The sequence below is a fragment of the Candoia aspera genome, chromosome 1 (assembly GCF_035149785.1).
Source record: "Candoia aspera isolate rCanAsp1 chromosome 1, rCanAsp1.hap2, whole genome shotgun sequence".
NCBI lineage: Eukaryota > Metazoa > Chordata > Lepidosauria > Squamata > Boidae > Candoia > Candoia aspera.
The window spans coordinates 191,275,455-191,302,183 of record NC_086153.1 but is presented as its reverse complement, the minus strand read 5'-3'; the positions used below and the strand labels follow the sequence as shown (position 1 = coordinate 191,302,183).

The 26,729-nt window shown below is 42.2% G+C and overlaps 1 protein-coding gene across 1 annotated transcript in view; it reads right to left on the bottom strand.

The window, feature by feature from the left end:
* The window catches only part of WIPF1 (WAS/WASL interacting protein family member 1), a 76,290-nt gene extending 73,241 nt beyond the window's left edge, over positions 1 to 3,049 (bottom strand). The window contains exon 1 of the mRNA XM_063318155.1: positions 2,698 to 3,049. The gene's annotated coding sequence lies outside the window, so the exon portion shown is untranslated. The remainder of the gene's footprint in view (positions 1 to 2,697) is intronic.
* Positions 3,050 to 26,729: the final 23,680 nt, after the last annotated feature.

The window sequence follows — 26,729 nt, the reverse complement described above, 5'->3', positions numbered from 1 at the left end:
TGAATACTACTCACACTATTCATACTTTCTTTGGAGTACAGTCCACTGGAGTCACAATCTCGTCAGTTTTTAAATTATTATTAATTCCCTTCCCTAAGTCTCACCCCCTCCCAGCCCCTTAAATTTTTGTACTTCTTCGTATGTTCTTATAACATATGCACGCAGCTCAATGTAAGAAAAGAGAGTAGAAAACCATGCACTTCAGGGAAATACTCACAGGAACCAGAAGGAACAACACTGAAGGAAGGGAGAAAAATGGGGAAAGACGACCAAGAAAACCCAAAGAGGAAATTGGAATATGACTTGTTGAAACCAAGCAGCTTATTGGACCTAAGTAATGACATCATTTACTCATCCGGCTTCCTTTTTTGCCAGCTCCTCTGTTTTTTCTTCTCATTCCTTCTTCTTTATATACATATTTATTGTTCAGATTCCCTTTTGCTGTACCAGACTTAACTCTCTGAAGCTCACTGTTTCCCCCCCCCCGCCCCGTCAATCTAGCTTCAACACAAGCTTTCTCTTCCCCAAGAATAAACAGTACAGCTTTGCAGACTATTAGAAGCAGAGTGGTACAGATTGCCCAAACAGCAAAAAGGAACAGGAATTGCAACAGTTTCGATAACTTTCCCAACTCCTGCATTTCCCAAGCACTGTCAAGTTAGGAAAACTGCGGAAGTGCTTGAGACCTTATGGCCACATGAAATGGCCTGAGAAGGAAGCGGTCTTGGGCCACGTCAGATCTATGGTCCACCTGCCTCCTCTGGGTAAGTTTACACATCACACTAAATCCTAATAAGAGTTGGCTGCATTTTGACTTAGCACAAGGGTGAACAACTCGGGAGAAGTTGAAGGCCCAGCAGGAAAAGGGCCATGTGACCTACGTGGGCAGGGCAAAACTCCCTCCCAGCTTGTGTGTTGGCAGGGGTGCCTTTGCTTCCAAAATGGAGGTATGCATGAGTTATGATGAGCACTACAGCTTTTCTACTTTTATTCCTTCACAGTTGTAGGAAACTGTACTACCAATAATAGCTAGGGGGGCTTGTGGGCCACAAGTGACTTGATGCTTGTGTGAACCCAGCTAACTGTGGCTTATTTAGCGAACCACATTTAAAACAGACCTAGCTTAGCATAATGTGTGAACCATGTAGTTGATAGTCAGTAGCTCTCCAACGTTTCAGAGAGTAGCTTCTTCTGGTCCTATCTGGGGATGCCAAGGATTAAACCTGGAACTGTCTGCATCATGTGAAACAGGTAAGGATCTAAACTGCAACCCTCTGGGGTACAGTTGGGAACACAGCTTGGAGAGAGGGCAGTGACTAAATTTGAAATAAAAATAAAAATAAAATAAACAATCATCTGCTCAGAATAGGCATAAGAAGAGGGCTACTAGAATTGGTCTGCAAAAACCAGGATGACATTAGATGACATTAGAGGAGATTAAAAAAAATCTCTTTGCTCCTATTAGCAATTGTATGGATTACTGCCTATCAGCTACCTAGATACAAAAGAAGGTAGTGTTGGGCAACAACAGGTATTTCTCATTGAAGGAAATGCTTTGCATACTGCAGACTTAGAGACCAAGAGGACCTTTTAAAAAGCAGCAACAGATCCCAGATAGTTCCAAATGACTGGAAGATCCAAGCCACCTTCAGATAAACCAAACACCGAGAAACTCCACAAATGGTGTACGACAACTTGGTGCGTTGGCATGCTTGCAGAACTCTGCCTTTCATTTCAAGGCATTTCCTGTACTGCACTTGAGGTTTGCTGATGAGATAGTTGTGGTATTAGAAAGGCAATGGCTCATTCACACATGTGCTCTCACAAAAACATATTTATGAAACAAAAAGGCCAGCAGAAATCAACTGAAAGTGGTATCTGAGATGCATTAGGAGCTATTCCTTTTTGCATTTCCCATCTAGCACCCCTTCCTACCCCTTTTCTTTTTCTAGTCAATCTTACAAATCTCCCCAGTTTTGGGGGGTGGGGATAACATCAGAAAGAAAATCTTACACACAAACCATGAAAGCAACATCCATGGCTTGGATCGAGACTTGACCAAGTCACTTTTAAAGAGTGACTGGGACAGGTTATGAAATAATAACAAACGGGCAAAAATGAAGGTGCTAACATGGGTGCACATCTCCGATCCTCTGAATGCTTTGCTAGTTCTTTTTTTCCCATCTATGCACATTAAGAGCAGCAGCAAAATCCGCCCCCCCGCCCCCGTACTTAAAGCTGCCAAGCAGTGAACTCCAGAGCGAAAGCAGGGCACCTCTGACAAATACCGAATGAGCGAGACTCGCTTTGCAAAATAAATGGATACATAAATATATTTTCTTCAATCGAAGAGACTGGATACATAAATATACTTTCTCCACCAGCAGGGGCTGCTTACAAGCGCTTCCGGAGGGATTCCAAAGGGGAAATCAAGGCTCGCCAGGAGCCCAAGGAGGAGATCGGCCAGTCTGAAGCTGGGGGGGGGGGGCAGAGGGCGCACAAGAGTTTGGATTGCTCCCCCGCCCCCCGCGGGAAGAGGTCGCGACAAGCAAGAAGGGGCGAGAAGCATAGAGCAAGCACTCCAGATAGAATAGATCGCTCGTTCTGAGAAGGGAAACTCACCGCTGAACTAGTGCTTATTATCTGCTGCTGCTGCTGCTGCTGCTGCACAGCCCCCCAAGTGTGAAAAATACCAACCTAAACTTCTCCGCGCTCGTTCCTTCCTTCTGGAGCCATTCAGAGACTGCCAGTGGCCAGAACTCTCCCCAGATGTTTATGGCAAGCCAGCGGGGCTCGGCGGCCGATGTTGTCAGCTGCCTGTTAACCCTTTCGGCCAACGGGACAGGGAAGAGGAAGGCGAGAGACCGCCAGCCCCACCCCTCGGGAGCCCCTTCCAATCCTTTCTTTCTCGCCCGCCCTGCGCTTAGGGTCAACCCAGGAAAAAAAGAAGGGGCGGGGAGAGGCCGTAGGAGGGATCCAGCCACTTCTCCCCTGGCGGTGATTTGCGCGGGACTGGCCCCCAGGCTCCCTACTTCCAAAGGGGGAACGGGAGGAAGCAACGCCCGTGCTGCAGCCGGGACCTTTCGGCCGGAGGGGCGGGGAGTTTTGCGCGGACTTGGCTAGCATCTCGCTCTCGTGCAGCAGGAAAAGGAAGGATGGGCTCCTTCTGAGCTTGCTCTCTGTTGGGTCTCTCTCTCTCCCCCTTGCTTGAGTTCCAGCCGCGTTGTCCCCATCCCGCCCTAGGGAGCAGGCCCAGTATGGACGAGGAGCGCCCGAAGCAGTTGCCTTCACCCTGCCCTTTGCCCCGTGGCTGCTGCAACTGGAAATGCGGCCTGTCGTTTTTGGCAGCGCCCCCAGATTCTCTGGAGCAAGCCGAATTGGCAGGGTGGAAAAGCAATCGCTTTTGCCAGCACATCAGTAGCAAGATGGAGTGATGACCCGTGGCTTGGAAAAGGAGTAGGTGATGTCTCCAAACAGGTCTCAGAAAAGAGGGTTATTAACACAGCATAATGAGAGCCAGGTTGGTAAAGTGGTTAAGGCACCAGGCTAGAAACCAGGGGACCTTGAGTTTTAGTCCTGCCTGAGGCAGGAAGCCAGCTGGGTGACTTTGGGACAGTCCCTCTCTCTCAGCCCTGGGACTTGTCCAGGCAGTCTCTGAGAATCTGACACAACTGAACGGATTAAAAGAAGACAAGAATAGCAAGAAGAAAGGTATCTGTGTTTACTTGGATGATGGATTTGTGGATTTTGTTTGGTCTTTGCTGCTATTTGAGATACACAGAGGATTTTGACTGGGAATCCAAAGCAGACTCCGTGCCATCTCTGAAGTGCAAATAATAACAACAATGGAATACACTGCAAAGCTGGCCAATTGTTTTCTTTCAGCAGTTCCCCCCAAGAAGTTAAGCTGCAAACCAAGAAACGGCTGAGCTGTAGTAAGCAGTATTGGCAGGGTTCATGCCTATTTTCATCATTTGCTGTATGTTAACCATGGTCTCAGAGCCAGTTTGGTCTAGTGATTAAAGGTTAGAAACCGGGAGACCGAGAGTCCTAGTCCCGCCTGAGGCACAAAGCCAGCTGGGTGACTTTGGGCCAGTCTCTCTCTCTCTCAGCCCTAGGAAGGAGGCAAGGGCACACCACTTCTGAAATCTTGCCAAGAAAACTGCACGAGTTGTCCAGGCAGTCACCAGGAGAAAACACTGACTCAAAGGCAGAAAAAAAAAAAGAGAAAGAAAACCCACATGGTTTCAAAAGGCACAATTGGTCTGGTTCACATATAAGGCACATCTTGAGGAAGCAAAGGAACTTTAAATGGCATACGAAAGGCCACATCTCAAAAAGTGTGTGTAGCCAGCCAGGATACAGACAATACAATCTAATTTACAATTACATTTAGATTTAACCGTCAATTAAAATAAAGTTGATAGGATTGCTCAACAAGTATAGAATAGGCTTTTGCGATTTGGTGGGATCTGAAAGGGACACATCCAGAACTGCTAAGGGAAATGGTTCCCCTGCCATAAATTGTAGCTCACAAACTACAATGGCTTGTTTGGGGCTAAGCCAGAGCCCCCATGTGGTAGCGCATGGCTTGGTGGTTGTGAACCATGCAGGGCTGTACGAGGCTATTCCCCTTCCAGTCCTCAAAATAGCACAAAAGATTGTTTTTGTTCTGGGGTTGCCATTAGGGAACCTGCTTGTAAAAATGCTTCATGCTAAATTGGAAGGGAGTTTGAAAATGCAGCTGTTTCAAGAACTTTGTTGGCGTGGCCCACTGAATCACATCCTAGTCAACCACACATTTTGCTTGAACCCAGCTGGTGGTATTAGTTTATTTCAGGTTTATGAATGAACATAACAGCCTAGTTCATTCTGTCTTTGTAACATAATTTAGAAATGAAAATACAAAACAGTTAATGAATGCCTTGCAGACAAGGTTATCCTGTCTTGAGAAAGAAACTCAGTAATCCCAATTGATTTTGTTTAGTATAAGATAGGAGAAACAGAAACTTGGACAGGCTTTCAAGGTTCAATTACTATATCCTACAAGACTAATATAGCTTTCCTGGAATCCACATGGTGTCTGTTTCTTGATCTGGCCTACCTTAAAAGGCTGGCATCAATCTTGAAAGCCTGTTCAAGCTTCTCTCTGTCCCATATTACTCTAACATAATCAAGGCAAGGTTATTTTGAATTTCTTTCTCACACTTGCTTCAATCTGTCACTTCTTTTTTCTGATACTCTTCCTCTTTGCACTGGGAACAACTACTGAATTTGGCTAATGTAGATGGTAAAATTTTCATTTGGCTTTTTTTTTTTTAAATGAAGCCTAAACTCTGTACTTTATCCAACCACAATAAACACACTTTAGGCATAGATTTTGTCTTTGGGACTCATACACTTAAAATTCATAAAATGGCTAAATAATCAAGGCTTTTATGCATAAATATGTACAGTAGCTGTAAATGGACAATTCAACCCCTTAAAGTTGATTGTCACAGCCTGTTCTTCCTTGCTGCCACTGCATGTCTTGTCACTTCCTGGTTATAAGACTTTAACAACATTTACACATTTCCCCATAAAAAGGGGCAGGAAGGATATGAGGATTTTTGTTTCTTATTTTCTTTTTGTTTATTAGTTTATGTCTGTGTTTAATATGGCATTCTGGGAGGAAAGTTAGGGTTAAGATTTCAAGACTAGCCCCCTTGAACTGCAGTCTGCTGTCAGGCTGATATTCATATTGGTATTTCAAAGATGCTCAAGTCCTTAACTTTATGGTATATCACTTTCCCTCCCTCGCCCCCCCCTTTTTTTTTTCCTAAGTTGGCACAATTAATGGTAGGCAAACCCTTAACACAGGGCTCCCTTTTGGAGAGAAAGAGAGAGAGAACCTTAGTTAAAAATGATGGCTTTAAAACTAGAAAATGAACATTCTTTGGCACTATACGTTTATGCTGTGCAAGGAGAAAGATTAAGAGGTAAAACCTTTTCCTGTGCCTTTAACAGCTGCAAAGGAGATAGACACTTAGCAGCTGTAACTTTCCTGATATGGAAATGATGCAGCCTTGGGAAATTTCAGCTGTGGAGTTTGGATACACCTGCTACCCCACCCTTCTCATTCAGCTGCTAAAGGCCCAAGTTCTTTGCCAGGAGGGGAAAAAAAAAATAAATGGTGGCAATGTGCTTTGTCCAGCTGCTCTCTGAAATCGCTAAGAGCTAGTCATTTACACAGGAAGTTGATCCTCATTATTTCCTGCCAAGTCCGACAGTTGCAGATTTATATAACACATCCCTCCTTTGTGCTTCACATCACTTAATCTGGAAAAAAAAAAGAATGACTATCTTTGTTTTATTTTATTTTGATTGCATTTGATATTCTTAAATTATTTGTAGCCTGCTTTTCTAAGCAAAAGGCCCCTTCAAACACCAACAGCCAACATTCATGTTATCCAACCATTAAGCAAAAATAGCTTTATATAAAGACAATAGCTGGGGTGAACTCCAGTTGTGTCCAACTACTGACAAAATTGGATGTGCCCCTGAGAAGATCTTCCCAGGCCCGACTCCAAATCTAGTTTTGAACCCTGAAGTGTTTTTTAGAGCAGATCTTTAGAGGACCAACATTAGATGTAGCCTAAGCAGTTTACATATGATCTGCCCAATGCCAGCAGCTACAAGCACAGGAGGTCAGGCTTAAATCAGAGGTTTTTATGGCAACTATAATCAGGGTTCTGTATTGCCAATTGTGCCAGGTGAGTTTTCGGTTGTTTAGTTTCAGCTAGTCACAGAGGTCAGTTAGGGGAAGGGCTCCTTTTATGGGAGTTGGCAAACTGTCCTGTATCAGCAATTACAAATGTAGGAAATCAGAATTCTTTATAGCCGCTATAAATTTCACTATAGTGCAAGAACTCAGGAAAAACGAGCAGGCTTACTTCAGAAGTCAAGATTCCATGAAAGCAAGGCCAAGATCCAGAAATCGAGCCAAGTACAATCTTGTTCTAGTCAGGGAATTAGAAGTGGCACATTTCCAGGAAGTCAGGTGCAAGGTTGAAGTTATTTGCCAACAGAAGTCAGACTCCCAAGCCCTCCTTTTATAGCACTGACTCAAGTATGCCTATTTTTGTGAGTCATGCCTCCCTCTTTTGAGGAGCTCATTGAACATTTCTTGATCTCACTTGGTCTGCAGGTGTGAAGGCTGAAGAACTCCTGCTCAGGCTTTAGGTCAGCTGGCTCAGCTGCAAGGGTGGGCTGACTACCTGCCTGCGCCAGAAGTGGAAGTGCATCCTCAGTCTAACCTAACTGGTCCTTTCTGAGCCTCATTGGCAGATACCTGAGGGGCCCACCCCTGAGTTGCAAGGTTAGAACCCATCTAGCCCTGCTCTCCAGTTCCAGATCTGATTCATCAGAGAGGCCCATAGCATCAAATAGTAAAATAATGTAAGGATGGTAGAGACAGTGGAGCAAAACACCCTAACTCCCTGAAAGAACAAAACAAGGGAAAATGACTGGCAGACAGACTGACGGGCAGACAGACTAACGGATGGATGGATGGGTGGACAGAGGGATGGACGGATGGACGGATGGACTGACGGATAAACGGATAAACAAATGGACAGACTAAAAAGGCTTGCCCATTCTAGTTTTTAAAAAATATTTTTATCAAAAATTTTCTATTTCAAAGGAGAAAATACAGTACATGAGCATCTAGAGAAGTCAAAATTACCTAAAATAATGGAACAACAAAAACAGTTGTTGAATAGACCTGTAACAGGGAGAGAAATAAAAGAAGCACTAAAAAATAGCAAATCAGGAAAAACACCTGATGGGCTACCTGCATTGTATTACAAATATTTTGACAATGAATTGCTACTGCCCTGCAAACAGTAATGAATTCTGGAATAATTCCAGAATTTTGGAAAGTAGCAAATATTGCTTTAACACATAAAGAAGGTCAAATGCCAATTTTACTAAAGAATAACCTTCCAATATCATTATGAAATAATGATTATGCAAAAAATCCTAACTCACTGAAAGAACAAAACAAAGGAAACCTAAATAATAATAAATGTCACAATGACATTACACATGTCATTACATCATCATGCATCATTCTCTTCATGACCCAGATGCTGCACAGTACATCATTTGAGCCATTTGCATGATGATATGGTGTGATGATGTCACTTGCTCCCTTTGTGGATACCCATAATATCAGACTGTCCCCTCAGATGGACTAATCAAAACGCAGATTATCAGATGATGGGAAAGAAACTGTGGTTAGACTGTGTAGTTCGTATTCTCTTATGCTAGTTGACAAAAGCCCTTTGATGTCTCAAGTATAGGCCTTTCTTGTTTATGTTCCCTAGTTTCATTTTGGCTAGCGCTTGAACTGGGGGCCTCTTACATATAAAAACATTCTTTAGTCCAGTGTCATTTAAAAATTATTATCTGAGAGAGGATACAGATATGTACAGTATGTATAGTTATACATAAAAACTAGGAATTGTCTTAAATAGTTGTGATAAGTGCGCAGTTCACTCAAGAACAATTTGAGACTGGCTTTGAATTTTGGGAGGTATTGCAATTGAATATCCAACTTCTCACAACGCAAATGGTTAGCTCAGCCTTCCTCAACCTTTTGACCCTGGAGGAACCCTTGAAATATTTTTCAGGCCTGGGGGAACCCCTGCACATTCAGGCTCAAATATAGGCCAGAAATTACAAAATTATTACATTTGTTTCATGTGTAGGCCTTTGTATATGCCTTAACAGTGTTCTTAAACTAAAAATAAAGAACAAAACTTACTTCTTTAATGTGAAGTTGCCTGAATTTGAAATAATTTTAAAATAAATCTGATCTCCCAGGGAACCCTAGTGACCTCTCGCAGAACCCTGGGGTTCCACGGAACCCTGGTTGAGAAACCCTGGGTTAGCTTCTGCTGTTTCATGAAGAATCTAATCTGAGACTGTAATGTAAGCTGCTATTTAACTCAAACTTATTTGGTCATAATAATCCTTCTCTGGTTTTTTTTTTCCTGCCCTACCAGTAGTATTCAGTGGCAGAACAGGATTTACTATGTTAGACTAATTTCAGAGAACCCCCCTAGCAGCCTTTCACTGACATTTTTTCCTGCGGCCTAACACAGCAGAGCACAAATCAAAGAAACAGACTGGCTTTGAGGATAGTAGATGAAAAGAAGAAACTGGCCAGAAAAGAAAAATAACAATTATGTCAGTATTATTTATTTATTCGTAGATTTAGGACAGCTATCTCCATTTCTTCCATTGCATTTATAGCACTCAGTAAAGCTTGGAGCAGTTTTGTAAAAAAAAAAAAATCTAATATATATTAAACAGTATCTGAAGATTATTTTGAGTAGTCTGTTTAGGATTTATTTATTTAATCAATTTATTAGCTGTCTCAATCATTGAAGCTACTCTAGATGGTTTACAAGAAAATAACAATTAAGAATAAATGCCATAATATATCAGACCTCCTCAAGGAGCCACAATACCATAACAAAACACTTGAGTGGGGTTACAAATTATTCTGCCCCACGGCTTGTCAGAAAAGCCAGGTCTTTAAAGCAACTTTAAGGCTAGCAGGTCAAGGCTGTGCCACCTTCTGGGAGTGGTTATTCCACAGCATAAGAGTTGCTACAGAGAGTGCGCGTGCATGAGTAGCGGAGAAAATAAATCTAGCAAACAAAAGGGAGACTGTATTGTTCCCTCCTCCCCACCCCCTGGCCTTTTTAGACATGACCAGGCTCAAATCCAGTTCTTCTCTTTGCCTAATCCCATCAGACCCAGACTGACACTCCCTGCCCCAGACAAAGGCCCCCTGCCAGCCCATCTCAGCCAAAGAATGGAAGCCTCCTCACCAGCTCACAGCACAGGCCAAGGGCAGCCCTTACAAGGCAATTGCAACCTAGAGAAACCCGGCCTTCCATCCTCCATCCTTTAACAATGAACTTCCTCAGCTCTGCTGCCCTCCTGAAAGGGCCCTTTTGCCTAACAACTGAACTCACCCCAGGTACAGGGATAAGGACCTGGTTAGCTTCCCCAAAGTGGCCAGCCAATCAAATCTTTAGGATTTCCTGCCTTGTAGGCCTCAACTTCTTAAAAATCTTTGCTTTTCCATTGTTCAGGGTCCTTCTTTCTTGTAAAGCAGGCACCCAGCAATAGTTGCAATAAACATGGTTCTTCTCAGAGCTTAACCCCTTAAAATACAGAACTGAGATCTGCAGTGAAAAACAGTGGGTAGGCAACAATGTTTTCAAAACTGAAAATTCCAAAGGGTTCACAAATGTTTACGCCTTGCTGTATCGGATATTGAAGGTTCTGAATTCAGAGACCAGCTTGAATTGTGTGGCTTTGCCTTATCCTCCATGTTTGATGGAGGTTCCATTTCTGCTGCTCTACCCATGAAGCCCATAAACAAGTAATCCTGGTATGTCCTGTATTTCTTTCCTCTAGCCCACCTTCTTACCCCTTCCTTAAGAGACTAACATTTGGGGTTTTAAAACATTTGTTTATCCTGCCTTTATTATTTTTATAAATACATCAAGTTATTTATGTTGCTACGTTTCATGAAAAAATGATGGAGCGTGTTGGGCTAAGATTTCCCACTTTGCAGCTTGGCTAATTCTAAACTGAAAACCTAACTTTGTTCAAAACCTTGCTTTCAGTATCATTTTAAGAAGTGTTATTAGCAATTTCCTTTGGCCATAACTAGGAGCAGGTGCTTTTATCTTGTTGTACTGCACAATTCCCATCTTTCCATTGATCTGATCAAGGCTTGTACAATTAATGCAGATATTTTTTTTAAAAACTCACCATCATTTTTTCCTCTACCAGTCTCATTCAGTTTAATAAAGAGAATTTGATTTCTATATTTCTTTCAGAGGAGAAGATAATATTGGTCAAATTCTTGCAGTAGAATAGAGATGGAAAGTAGGACACCAAGTGATCCCTCTTCTATTCTTAGGCTGACCGTATGTCCCGTTTTGAATGGGACAGTCCCGTTTTTTTAACATTTCCTGACTGTCCCATCGTTTTAACATAAATGTCAATTTTGTCCCGTTTTTTAAAAACATTGGAGCCGTTATTGGGAAAAGTGGGAAAAAATTGAAATTGAAAAGGAGGCTGACTTACCCACTGGCAGTAGTTCTCAATCCAGTGGGAAACCTAGAGTGGGAACCGCAGGAACTGCTGATTGGCGGTGAGCAAGAGGAAGAGCTTTAGCAAAGGATCGTTACCTTGCCGTGGTGCTGGAGCTTGAGCACCTCAATGATGCCATGAGCTAAACCTTGAAGGGCCACCCAAGACGGGAAGGTCATGACAGAGAGGTCAGACTAAATGCGATCCCTGGGGAAGGTAATGGCAACCCACCCCAGTATTTTTGCCGTGAAAACTAAATGGATCAGTACAACCAGAGATATGTCGGTATACCATCGGAAGATGAGACCCCCAGGTCGGAAGATGGTCAAAATGCTACTGGGGAGGAACAGAGGATGAGTTCAACGAGCCCCAGACGTGATGACGCAGCTAGCTCAAATCCGAAAGGACGGCTAGCGGCCGACGGTGCTGGTGGTGAACGGCGAATCCAATGTTCTAAGGATCAACACACCACTGGAACCTGGAATGTAAGATCTATGAGCCAGGGCAAATTGGATGTGGTTATTGGTGAGATGTCAAGATTAAAGATAGACATTTTGGGCGTCAGTGAACTGAAATGGACTGGAATGGGCCACTTCACATCACATGACCACCAGATCTACTACTGTGGACAAGAGGACCACAGAAGAAATGGAGTAGCCTTCATAATTAATAGTAAAGTGGCTAAAGCAGTGCTTGGATACAATCCAAAAAACAATAGAATGATCTCAATTCGAATTCAGGGCAAGCCATCTAACATCACAGTGATCCAAATATACGCCCCAACCACAGATGCTGAAGAAGCTGAAGTAGAGCAGTTCTATGAGGATCTGCAGCACCTACTGGACAACACGCCTAAAAGAGATGTTATTTTCATCACAGGAGACTGGAATGCTAAGGTGGGCAGTCAAATGACACCTGGAATTACAGGTAAGCATGGCCTGGGAGAACAAAACAAAGCAGGACATAGGCTGATAGAAGTTTGCCAAGACAAGTCACTCTGCATAACAAACACTCTCTTCCAACAACCTAAGAGACGGCTTTATACATGGACTTCACCAGATGGACAACACCAAAATCAGATTGACTACATCCTTTGCAGCCAAAGGTGGCGGACATCTATACAGTTGGTAAAAACAAGACCTGGAGCTGACTGTAGTTCAGATCACGAACTTCTTCTTGCACAATTTAGGATCAGACTAAAGAGATTAGGGAAGACCCACAGATCAGCTAGATATGAGCTCACTAATATCCCTAAGGAATATGCAGTGGAGGTGAAGAATAGATTTAAGGGACTGGACTTAGTAGATAGGGCCCTGGAAGAACTATGGACAGAAGTTCGCAACATTGTTCAGGAGGCAGCAACAAAATACATCCCAAAGAAAGAGAAAACCAAGAAGGCAAAATGGCTGTCTGCTGAGACACTAGAAGTAGCCCAAGAAAGAAGGAAAGCAAAAGGCAACAGCAATAGGGGGAGATATGCCCAATTAAATGCAAAATTCCAGAGGTTAGCCAGAAGAGATAAGGAATTATTTTTAAACAAGCAATGCGCGGAAGTGGAAGAAGACAATAGAATAGGAAGGACAAGAGACCTCTTCCAGAAAATTAGAAACATTGGAGGTAAATTCCAGGCAAAAATGGGTATGATCAAAAACAAAGATGGCAAGGACCTAACAGAAGAAGAAGAGATCAAGAAAAGGTGGCAAGAATATACGGAAGACCTGTATAGGAAGGATAACAATATTGGGGATAGCTCTGACGGTGTGGTCAGTGAGCTAGAGCCAGACATCCTGAAGAGTGAGGTTGAATGGGCCTTAAGAAGCATTGCTAATAACAAGGCAGCAGGAGACGACGGCATCCCAGCTGAACTGTTCAAAATCTTGCAAGATGATGCTGTCAAGGTAATGCATGCTATATGCCAGCAAATTTGGAAAACACAGGAATGGCCATCAGATTGGAAAAAATCAACTTATATCCCCATACCAAAAAAAGGGAAACACTAAAGAATGTTCAAACTATCGAACAGTGGCACTCATTTCACATGCCAGTAAGGTAATGCTCAAGATCCTGCAAGGTAGACTTCAGCAATTCATGGAGCGAGAATTGCCAGATGCACAAGCTGGGTTTAGAAAAGGCAGAGGAACTAGGGACCAAATTGCCAATATCCGCTGGATCATGGAAAAAGCCAGGGAGTTTCAGAAAAACATCTATTTCTGTTTTATTGACTATTCTAAAGCCTTTGACTGTGTGGACCATAACAAATTGTGGCAAGTTCTTAGCGGTATGGGGATACCAAGTCATCTTGTATGCCTCCTGATGAATCTGTATAACGACCAAGTAGGAACAGTAAGAACAGACCACGGAACAACAGACTGGTTTAAGATTGGGAAAGGAGTACGGCAGGGCTGTATACTCTCACCCTACCTATTCAACTTGTATGCAGAACACATCATGCGACAAGCTGGCCTTGAGGAATCCAAGGCTGGAGTTAAAATCTCTGGAAGAAACATTAACAATCTCAGATATGCAGATGATACCACTTTGATGGCTGAAAGTGAAGAGGAACTGAGGAGCCTTATGATGAAGGTGAAAGAAGAAAGTGCAAAAGCTGGCTTGCAGCTAAAGCTCAAAAAAACCAAGATTATGGCAACCAGCTTGATTGATAACTGGCAAATAGAGGGAGAAAATGTAGAAGCAGTGAAAGACTTTGTATTCCTAGGTGCAAAGATTACTGCAGATGCTGACTGCAGTCAGGAAATCAGAAGACGCTTAATCCTTGGAAGAAGAGCAATGACAAATCTCGATAAAATAGTTAAGAGCAGAGACATCACACTGACAACAAAGGCCCGCATAGTTAAAGCAATGGTGTTCCCTGTAGTAACATATGGCTGCGAGAGCTGGACCATAAGGAAGGCTGAGCGAAGGAAGATCGATGCTTTTGAACTGTGGTGTTGGAGGAAAATTCTGAGAGTGCCTTGGACTGCAAGAAGATCCAACCAGTCCATCCTCCAGGAAATAAAGCCAGACTGCTCACTTGAGAGAATGATATTAAAGGCAAAACTGAAATACTTTGGCCACATAATAAGAAGACAGGACACCCTGGAGAAGATGCTGATGCTAAGGAGAGTGGAAGGCAAAAGGAAGAGGGGCCGACCAAAGGCAAGATGGATGGATGATATTCTAGAGGTGACGGACTTGTCCCTGGGGGAGCTGGGGGTGTTGACGACCGACAGGAAGCTCTGGCGTGGGCTGGTCCATGAAGTCACGAAGAGTCAGAAGCAACTGAACGAATAACAACAACAAGAGGAAGAGTCGCTGCCGCCAATCAGTGCAGTGGAAGACAGTCGGAAAAGCGTGCCCTGCACAAAAGAAGCTGATTGGCTCTCAGGCCAAAACGGTGGGAAGAAAATAAAAGGGCGCGCCAGAGAGCAACAGGTTGTTGGGGACAACCATTCACTAGACTCCTCCGTTCCTGTCCTCTTGTGCCAGCTCACCGCTGCCCTCAGCCCTCCTGCACTTCTCCAGCCTCCTGCTGCCTCCTTCCTCTCCTCCCATCCCAGCTCGCAGCCCTCCTGCAACCTCTCCGCCCAGCGCCACCCCTGCACCAGCCTCTCCGGACTCAACCATTGCCGCACCTCCCCCTCCTGCACCTTCCCAGCTTATTGTCGATAACCTTTTTTTATCGTCTTTTTCACGAATACGGAATATTACATAAGTTTAACCCTGTCCCATTTTGCCGTCCCAATGTCCCGTTTTTGTCTCAAGGAAATATGGTCAGCCTATCTATTCTGCACCGTGAAGGAAATAATTGGGTGGATGGAGGTCATGTATCCAACAGGTATGTGATTTCAGCTACAAGCTGGCAACTTTTATCTTTAGCTATCTAATTAGAGACAATTGCTTGTTTTGCAGAATAGCTCTTGAAAGTAGAACTTGTTTTACAAAATACTGTGAAGGATTGTAAACTGTAGCAGTCCCCTACTTGAGAACAAAACAAAACAAAAAAAAACGAGTGAGGTTTTAAAAACAGTGAAATGTGTTTCTTAGCTCTTAAAATGTGTTTGGTACATCATCCTTCTCTGTTTAATGTTTACTGGGCAGCCTGGAGAATATTCCATCAGGGTTGGTTACAACTACCTTGCCTGCTGGAGACACAGTTGAGGAACATCAATGTATCTTTTATTGCCATAGTTATGTCAGAAATTCATAGAAGTGTCAACCATCTAAAGCCACTGCTGCTTATTAAAGTCACATATATTTTCCTTGGAAATATTTCCAGGATTTGGACTTTATTAAGGCATCAAGGATTCTGAATGCTGCAGGCATGGAAGTAGAAGAATTATTATACATCACTGGAAAGATAAATCTACACTTGACTTGCATCAGTTTCCTGTTGCTATAGTATCTGTCTATCTGCATTTAATTAGTGGTTTTTTTTTTAGACACAGAGCTGAGGAAGAACAATTTTTGAGCAATTTTTATGTTCATTGTTAGTTCAGACCTTATGACTTGTTAATATTGATAAAACATTGAAAGATAAATTTGCTGTTTTTATTTGTACCATTATTATGCTATCATTATTGTTTTTTTCTTTCTTTGATTAATGAAGCACAGCACACATGGAGATACATGCATAAATATGGATCCTGGGACTTGGTGTTGTGCTAGAAAAGATGACTAAAAGCTGAGAAGTTCAATATTTGCAATTATCTAACAAGGTAAGGTGATCATATTAGTGGTCCTTATACAGCAAGGCTCAAATGAAACATTGCATCATTAAGATGGCGCTTATGTGTTGATATTGGTTCAGATTGAATCAGCTCTTCTTGTATCCAGGACAGATTTTGGTTATGCTAGATCAGTGTTTCTCAAACTTGGTAACTTAAGATGTGTGGACTTCAACTCCCAGGATTCTGGCTGGCAAAGGAATTCTGGGAGTTGAAGTCCACACATCTTAAAGTTGCCAAGCTTGAGAAACACTGCGCTAGATGGAGCATTCCACAGGTTTGGTGGCTGAATTGAGTTGGAGGAAACTTGGAATGCCCTTAACCTAAGCTTGGTCTATTGCTGTCAGCATCTTACTTCAGCTTTTTCTTATAAATGTGAAAACAGGAACTACTTAGTCAGCTTCCACATAAGGCTCATGTTGCCTCTGGGAGAGAGGAAACCACAGCAGAGAGGACAAATATAAACTTCAAGTGAGCAAAAGAGTTGAGAAATTTGAAAATTCTGTGCTAACAACAGAAGGAACACAACCAGAGAATGTTTTAAAATGTACACCCAGCCATTTGCAACAAAATCTGGTCAGTCAAGCACAATAGCCTTTTGCTATTCATTGGCAAATTCAGGAAATCAAGCCAGAATTTGTTGGGTTGTAGATTAAAATTAAAACATAACCATTACTGAGATGGTATATACAGTATTTAATGCATATTGAGATATACAGTAACTTAAAATATAAATTCTTTGTTATCAAATTATCCATCTCCCCGACGATTAGGGGGAAAAATAGTAGAAGAGGAATGTCCAGAGCTTGAATCAACAGATAGTAGATAAAGTAGGTCAGCATCAGAGGGTGTGGGGTCTCCCAGGTATATTTGCCACACTATTAGTAAAAATTGCTTCCCTGTGGTCAACCCACTTTCCTGGGCTGCAGCTGCAGAGTTATAGAAACCTTCAGATCGGGATCATATGATGACTTGATTTTGCTGGTAAGTCAGCGAGACAAGTTCTGAATTCAGCAGTGTGAGGAAGGAGTGAAGATCCAGGCTACTCTGATTCAAGGCTACTAAGTTCTTAAGCCATATCTTTCTTACTTCTGAGACAACAAATTAAGGCCATCTGTTAGGATAACAAAAAACCCTCTCAAAGCCAATAACTCTCCCTTGGGGCCATCTGCGTGTGTGTGTGTATGCTCATGTTTGTGATAAAGTCAAGATGGCAGCCACAACCACACCATCAAAGCTGCCATCCTTTTCTTTGCCCAAACACCTGTTGTCTTCACATATGAATTCATCCAATTGTTCAGCAATTCAAGGAATGCATGAGGTGGTAGGTGAGATCACACCCAGTGGACATGCTCTTTAATGTCAGCACACCCACTGATCATGCCCTTTGTCCCCCACTCATTTGCCTTTAGTTTGAAAAAAAGCCAGCATGCAAACAAATTTGTCTTAGAGGAAGGGCCAATGACGGAAAGGTGAATGCATGGAGGTCCTCCATCTAGACTTTCTGGCCAAGTAGGATCCCCTAGTTTTAACTCCCAGTTCGATGCCCTCAAACTTTACTTCTTTCTTTCATTGTGGATTGTCCTGCATCTATCTGAATTGGCAGTTGCTATGGATACATGGTCTCCACCACGAATATAGAACTGAGTTTGTGGGTGGCATTCATGAGGAGTGAAGAAGAAAACAATTGTCAAGCCCCATGTCACTGGCAATAACAAGGAATCAAGAACTACACAGATTTGAGTAAGGTACTTCTAATGCTAGTCTCGGGTGAATACAGAATTTATTTATTTACCCATTTGTAGGCTGCCCACTCCACAAAACTCTGGGTGATGTACAGATTAAAAACAAACAAACAAAAAAGACAAAAAAATCAAATGTAAGAATCGTGGAAACCAATAGGAATTTCCCAACCTCCTTTATACTGAGTTCATGAAGGTGGAATGGCTTTCAAACGCTTTTTCCCAGACGTCTCGCCACCCGACTTGAATTGTCATTGATGAGATAATCTGTCAACTGACTCACCAGCAGCTTTCCCACAAACCCTCAGAGCAGTGGATACTGGCTGAAGAAATAACAACACCATCAGTTCCTAGCGGGGGAAAAATCAAGGAGTCAAAAAAAGCAAATGAGTGACTTAGGGCTCAGGCACACAGCCCCTGTGATATGCTTTCTGGACCGAGGGAGGGAGGGAGGGAAGGAAGGAAGGAAGGAAGGAAGGAAGGGAGGGAGGGAGGGAGGGAGGGAGGGAAGGCAGGCAGGAAATTTTGAGAACTGCTGCTCCACATGTTCTTCTTACTGTGCCTTAGGAAGGAGGCCAGTAGAGTTGCTGGGTGTATATGTGGGTAATGGTTAGCTGCTATTGCAGTTGGGGAAGTAGAGGATAGGAAGAGGATCTTCTCTTTGTCTGTGTTCTGCCTCACTCCCAAACTCCTGGGCCAAGCATGGATCCTTCTCAGCTGTCTTTGCAGATCCTGATTACTTTCATTTAGTTTCTTGAGAAAAAAAGGAAAGATGGGTTGATGCTCAAGTCTAGGGTGGCAGTCAAGGAGAGAGGGGGGCAGGTAGAAGATCAGAAGAATGAGGCAGAGAAGGCAAGGGAGGCTGAGACTGGCATAGTGGGAAGTGGTGATTGCTGGTGGGAATAGCGGCCTCATGGAAGACATACCTGGGAGGATCAAATCACCAGTTTTTTCCCACTAGGTCCCAGGTTCTCATCTGCAGATGGATAGACCTAAGCAGAATTGCAGGCAGGAACCTGAAGGAAGTTAACTGTATAAGAGAAATGCCAGCAGCATTGCAAAGCTCTACAGAGCTGCACAAAACATGTCCAAGTTCCAGGGTGGAGAATATTCTATACTGAAGTGGGAAAGTTTCACCAGCTGAAGCTTACTAATGGGAATATGGACCTCATGGAAAGTCTTCCAGGAGGTCAATATTTGCCTGAACAAAAAGAAAAAAGATATATGAGATTTGGTTCTCTCTGGAGACAACACAGAAATGGTCATGGAGGCACAGAGCTCTGCAGCTAGATGAGAGGGGCAGTCCTGCAGTGGGCCAGTTGGAGGCCACTAACCCTCCAAAGATGACTCCTCCATGAAAATAGAGTGTTCACTTAGGTGGACTTCTTCTGTTTTCCAATGGGAAACACCACGTTCCTACCAGAACACCTCGATCCAACTTTGTCTGTGTCAGCAGCAGGCTGGCCTGAATGGAGGCTCCACTGTAAGGAATCATTCCTCAGTGAATGATAGGTGGGCAGTCTTAGAGCTGGAGCAAGGACACTGTGTGGAAAGAACCTTAAGGACTCCACCAGGGTTACTCTAATTCCATGGTTGTATTTTATTGCCCTTTGTCCTCCTTCATATTTCTGCAGTGTTCAAGTTAGATATCAGGAAGAACTTCCTGACTCTGGAAGCTGCCAGTCAGTGGAACAGGCTGCCACATGGTGTGGTGAGTTGTCCTTTGCCAGAGGTCTGATATGTTGTAGGAGATGTGTACTGAGCAGTGGGGTTGAATTAGATATCCTCTATGGTATCTTTCAACTCTGTGATTAACCACAGTCTTAACCTCCACAGTGAAATAATGAAGACTTGCCAGTGTTTTCCTGCTGCTAGAGGTCATGGATACCAGGAAGGACTGTAGGAAGTGGGCAGAGACTCGGTTTCCGAAACAGCCACTCTTGATCTGCTAGGTCCAAAATAAGGAACTATAATTGGATTACTGATTGACTAGGTTAACCCCGTTATGTGAACCAGCCCTCCAAAGATCAGTGCCAAGGAAGATCATCTGTACCTTATTCTTTGATTTACTTTGAGGAAGATAATGTCTGTTTCGCCACCAGTGACTTATAGCATCTTCATAGCATCACCCAGCATTCTTAAAGTGATAGAAAGCCTGACCTCGCTGTTGTTATTTTGGCATACTGATGGATGGATGTGTTTAAAAGATGCTTGTGGGGACATGACCAATCTCTCTGTGACACATACTTAAAGTGTTAGTTTTCAATCATATATCATAATGTAATTGGTTCATCATTCTGACAATTGTCAGTCCTGGTTTCCAGGATAAAAAGCAGAGAAAGAAAGCCAAGGCAGAACCAAGATTAGATGATGATGATGATGATGATGATGATGTCTTCATATAGCAGTAAAGAATTCAGCTTACATGACTGAAAGGGAGATAGTAAACTGTTCGTTTCCCCACAGTACTTTCTCCTGTACGTGTATGTCTCTTTTCATGCTCAACGAATCTGTTTCCTTGAGGACACTTTGCAATATTTTTATATCCCTTTGTCTATTTTTCTGTTACATTAATGTTACAATTTTCTTTCCATAATACCGTGCTTTTACATTTTAAAATATACTCAGAACCACTTCCTGTCCTAGAAAATGTTATCATCACCAGCTTTGTTTGATGATAATGGTAATAATAATAATTAAAAACAGCTTGTATGCCACCTGACTCTCAGTGACTCTGGGTGGCTCCCAGCAATCAAATAAATTACAATAAAATCAATAAAACATAAAAGTTAAAGATAAGGGATGGCATGTGCAATGAAGCAAAGAGTCTCACTCTCCCTCACTGAAGACCTGGAGATTTTCACCATCTTTAAACTTTCACCATCTACCTCTGGCTGAGGATACAATTCCTTGCTGACTGGGTATTTCAGCCTGGTACCTCCCAAGCGTGATGCTGTCATTGCTACACCACCCTGAGCTAGGTGTTCCATGTGCCAATATTTTGTTACTAAGTCTGCCTACAGAAGTGGATTTCTCAACATCCTTGCAGTCATCAGTTGAACTTGAACTTTTCCCAAGACAATATCGCTTTTTGAATAACAACTGGTTCATTTCAAGCAGCCTATGGATCCGATAGGACATCAAATTGATTAGGCTTGCCTCTTTAAAGTTGCAGGAGTTTAGGAATCTTTTTTTCTTTGTAGTAGATAATCATTTGTATTGTTTCCCTTTAGGTTTTGGGGCTGTTCAAAATACAGTTTGAGTCCTCTCCTAATACAAATGGAAGTCATCAAAATAACTTTTTTTAAAAAAATGTTTAAGTAAATGGACATCTGGAAGGTAATTTTTTCCATCCCTGCAATTTTTCTCTGCTTCTGCTTGCAATTAATTTCACTATCTGGGAGAATCAGAAGGGAGGCACAGAAGAGGACCAATGTATTTGGAAAAAGTACAAGATGCCATGGGGAAGGAACTTCTTGGGTCTGTGAGAAAGGGGCAACCATCCACAAGACAAGCAGAAGCAGGATGAGAAAATACTTATCTGTGAAGTTAAAATAAAGGGCCTGGGAGTCAGCCTGTTCAAGAGGGTTCCCTGTGGAAATGGAGCCAAGAGAGGTAGAATTTTTTAAAACAAACAAAATTGTATTGAAAAAAGCTGTCATTTAATTTGCATTGACTTAAATAGCTTTAATTCTAGAAGTTTCCCCCTTTCTTCTCCCCAGTGGTAGACAGACCATAAGCCCTTAGTCACTATTGCTGGCAAGGGCCTTTCTGAGATCTTCCCAAGTTTCAGTGACTTTTAAAATTGGCCTCTAAGCCTAGCAAGCATCTGGTGGTTACTGACATCCTGTCTTGGGTAGCTGATAGAACTGTGGATGCAACCACCTAGGTGGAGATACTGAGCACAGTGTTGAGGTTCCATAGGTGCTATGGAACAAGTTCGTTGTGACCACAACTCAAGATCATCCTACAGACCCTGCCTACAGTTATGAAAGCTCTTACTGTTTTTTAATTTTTTTAAAATTGGTTTTAATGGGTGAATTATGTTGTTATTTAGTTTGTGTTTTAATTGTGTATGCCATCCAGAGTGACATGTAAGTGAGATGGGCAGCTATATAAAACAAACAAACAAACAATGATGGTTGGCTAACTCGTCAAGTTCAAAGTCTGTCCTTCCCATTTTTAGTAGACTTATGTATGTATGTATGTTTCAGATTTTTACCACTGCTCATCTCCCCCATTATAAATGATGGTATGTTATTTAATGGCCACAAGTTAGTCCTTAAGGCCCAATATGATTCCAATGATTCACAAGGATGATCTTGGTATGGAAAAATGTAATGGATTTGTCTAGGCTAGTGGGCAATGATTACTTAACACTTAGTAATGGTAGGTTGGGATTACATCATCATCATCATTATTATTATTATTATTATTATTTTGAGGATTTGTTGGGGACAAACCACTGTACAATTTTCTGCCACAGCAAGGCTCTTTCCTCTTGCTATAGGATTCCCTGCCCTGTCCCCTAATGGCTTGCTTCTCTGGCCATGCCTTTTTGTTCTTTGCTAAGCAGTATGGCTTCTTCCTTATAACATCCAGCCCAGGATACCCACAAGTTACTGGTCTTGTAGAAAATGGAGTTAAGATTGTCAGTTATGGAAAAAAGCCTCTTCTGAATCACAGAGCAACTCTTTTGGTTTATGGTTTGTTACCTGCTGAGGTTTTTTTTTTTCCCCACAGAAGACTCTGAACTCAGGTTGGTATTGCTTGTTGATGCCGGTAGCCCTGAACTCTCCCACTGTGTAAACAGCTTTATGAGCAAACCCTAAAATTCCCTTACGATCATGGCTCTAGTGTTTACCACCTTTGAAATCTGATGCTCGTGTCAGTATTTTAGTTAGTACCTCTTGGGTTATGCCAGCCTGCATGACAAGTAAAGTTCATCTCTGCTCATATGATCCACAGGTCATTTTACAACTATATAACCTGGGCCTCTTGCAGCTTCTTCCCATTGGGGCAGGAAGGGGTGAGAAAAGAAAAGGTGACTGTTAAGAAAGTGCCTTCGGAAAGTCCTGTGCAGGCCTGTGGGGAAACATGAAGTGCAGTATCAGGGCTACGGAGGATCATGAACAAAAAGACGCAACTAATACTGATGAGGAACCCAAAGTCACCATGCACAGGTCAACCAGAACACAGAAAGTTCCAGAGAGATAACTGAAGACTGATGATGATCTGTGTGAAGGTTGGTTGGTTGGTTGGTTGGTTGGTTATTTAGGCAGTTTGGTGTAGAGGTTAAAGGCTAAAGGCACTGGGCTAGAAACCAGGAGGCTGTGAGTTCGAGTCCCACCTTAGACATGAAGCTAGCTGGGTGACCTTGGGCCAGTCGCGCTCTCTCAGCCCTGGGAAGAAGACAATTGCACACCACTTCTGAGAAAACTTTCAGAAGAAAACGGACTTGTCCAGCCAGTCATCAGTCAAAAGTGTGTAGGAATGTATATGTATGTGTATACACTGCGTGCACAATTATTAGGCAAGTTGTATTTTTGAGGATGAATTTCATTATTGAACAACTACAGTGCTCTTGGTCAATCCAAAATGTTAATAAACCTCAAACCTGAATATTTAAGGAAGTAAAAGTGAGGTTTTGGCTTTCTTAGGAGCATATCTATGTGTGCAGAATTATTGGGCAACTATTAGTGTGCAGAATTATTATGCAACTAAATGAAAAACAAAAATTCCCCCATCTCACTCGTTTATTTTCATCTGTTAAAGTGAGAACAATAAACAACCAACTCAAAATTTACAAATAAACATTTCTGACATTTCAAACAAAAAATCAGTGACCAATATAGCCACCCTTCTTTGCAATAACAGTCATAAGCCTTCCATTCATGGAGTCTGTCAGTTTCTTGATCTGTTGACGATCAACTTTTTGTGCAGCAGCAACCACAGCCTCCCAGACACTGTTCAGAGAGGTGTATTATTTTCCTTCACCATACATCTCCTGTTTGAGAAGGGCCCACAAGTTCTCAATAGGGTTTAGATCAGGTGAGGAAGGGGGCCATGTCATTATTCTTTCATCTTTGAGGCCTTTACTGGCTAGCCACGCAGTGGAGTACTTCGATGCATGCGATGGAGCATTGTCCTGCATCAACATCATGGTCTTCTTGAAAGATGCAGACTTTTTCCTGTACCACTGCTTGAAGAAAGTGTCTTCTAAAAACTGGCAGTAGGTTTGGGAGTTGATTTTGAGTCCATCTTCAACCCGAAAAGGTCCAACTAGCTCATCTTTAATAATACCAGCCCATACCAGTACCCCACCTCCACCTTGCTGGCGTCTGAGTCGAAGTGGAGCTCTGTGCCCATTACTGATCCAGCCACAGGCCCATCCATCTGGTCCATCAAGAGTCACTCTCATCAGTCCATAAAACCTTTGAAAAATCTGTCTTCAGATATTTCTTGGCCCAGTCTTGCCGTTTCAACTTACGTGTCTTGTTCAGTGGTGGTTGAGTTTCAGCCTTCCTTACCTTGGCCATGTCTCTGAGCACTGAACACCTTGTACTTCTGGGCACTCCAGGTAGGTTGCAGTTCTGGAATATGACAGCACTGGAGGATAATGGGTTCCTGGTAGCTTCACATTTGATTCTTCTCAAATCTTTGGCAGTTAATTTGCATCTTTTTTTCTCAACATGTTTCTTGCGACCCTGTTGACTATTTGCAACAAAACGTTTGATGGTTGTGTGGTCACGCCCCAATATCTTAGCAATTTCAAGAGTGCTGCATCCCTCTGAAAGACTTCTTACAATTCTTGACTTTTCAGAGTCAGTTAAATCTCTTTTTTGGCCCATATTGCCTGAGGAAAAGAAGCTGCCTAATAATTATGCACACCTTGATATAGGATGTTGATCTCCTTAGGCCACACCCTCCCTCATTACACAAATATACATCACCTGATATGCTTATATCCAATAAGCATTCAGGTTTATACAGCTTGGAGGTGGAAAATATGCATAAAAATGATGATATAGTCAAGATACTCACTTGCCTAATAATTGTGCACACAGTGTACAGTATAGAGATCGAGAGTTAAATCAGCAACAATAAAAGAGTTGTTAGCTCCAGTCTCTCTCTTTTTCATCAACATAAGAACTGCATGAACCAGGACTCTGTGCCACAATTTGCACAAAGGAAAGGACAAAATGTGAATTCTTCTTTAATCTGTATCTTTAAAATTATTGAAGTGAAACCTTTCCTCTTAGATTTCAGTCCCTATGGAATGTTTAACCATGGTGGTACAAACCTAATGCCTTCCAACAGAACAAAATACATTTGAGAAGAAACAAAAGGCCTTTTCCCACTTGCATCTAACCATGGCATATCCATGCCCTGACAACATCTTGTTTTCTACTATGTCCCTAGCGATATCCTTATCTCATCACCAGCTCCAGCTCATGAGTGAGGAAGGGTTAAGTTGTTCTTGGCTCTACCAGTGCTAAATGTATTAAAATACTGTTTTCCCCTTTGTTCCAATGCTATCCAAGGTCAGTCTCAGGTTGTATCAAATCTGGTAGGATTTATCACCCGTTACTGTGAAGGGAAGTCAGAGGAATACAGTGATTTGAAATTGAGGCATTAGAGAGGGGATCAGAGTTGGCAATAGGAAATTCCATGCCGACGTAGTTTTCTGCTGACTCAAGTCTGTGTGGGTAGCATTTGATTCGACAATGGGGAATGATCCTGAGTTGGTTTTCTTCACTGAAAAGAACATTACAACATGTCACTGTTTTGAGCATTTATTAGCATTTCTTATGGTATAATTCAGTGTGTTTTAATTGGGCAAATGATGGAATCTTATGCATCTTCCTATTCCAAATCAGAAGGTTTGGAATCAATATGGATGCCTGAGATGATTTTTGCCTGCTACATCTTTCCATATCAGGGTTTTCCAGACTGAAATTTATGCCAGCTGGGAGAAAGCACCATTCAGCAGCTGAGATGGATCGTACCCATGAAGCACAGAAATTTTGAGTGGCGGACCACCACCAAGTGAAAAACCATGATTGCTGGTTATGGTAAACTGGATCTAAGCAGAGAGACTGCAATTAAGATAGATGTTTACATGTGGTATATATGATAAATATATGAATTTTGCTTGGTTAGAGACTCGTATTTAAAGGAGGCACATATGGGAGATTGTAGAATTATTTATACTCGTACAGTGAGAGCTCTCCCACCTTTAAATCATGCCTTTGACGTTTGTTACTGAAGTTTCATCAGAACAGCTCATCGTGGAAGACCCACATTATCCACAACTCACAAGGTCAACTTATGCAGAAACTTTTTAAGCATTAAGAAGGAGCTTGTGAATCATAGATAATCTGAACACTCCATTATTTGTGTGGAGAGGATTATCATTTTTTTTTAATGAGTAACATTTTATTTTTATTTTGAAGAATATTTTTATATAGGATAAGAAAATGGTAACTAGATATTTAAATATATGTTCACAAATGTTTTTGTAAACTAATAACAGCTTGTCTGATGCTGTGTAAGCATGAGTAAAATTAGTTGTGTAAGGTTACTGTCCTGTATCTATATGAAGAAGTAAATCCTACTGAATTTAGTTGAATTGACTTGTGAATAAACACACAGGCTTGTACCTTTAGCTTTGAAAGTGCAGACATTTGGTCCGCTTAAAGCACTTACCTTGCATCTGGGCATGGGTACAGGAGATACCTATATACCTCCTTGATGTATTATTTAATATTGTTGGCACTGAAATCAAATCCTCAGGGTGGGATGGATACATTATGGAAACATACCTCATCAAAAGTAAGGGATGAAGTAAAGGATGAAGTGGATGGAATTGTGAACAAGCAAAAAACAACCTTTCAAATGGGAAGCATTCAGGTCATTAATAATTCACTAATAATGCTATTTCCAATAGTTTCAGGATACAGAGACAAACCATTTTATGTAGCACTTTTAATTTGGTCTATTGAAGTCCCAGGATGCCTTCTGAACTTGCACCTTCAGGCAGTTCTTGGTTAGAAGGGAGGTGGAAAAACTCTTTCTGTACCCAAGAACAGCTAACTGACCT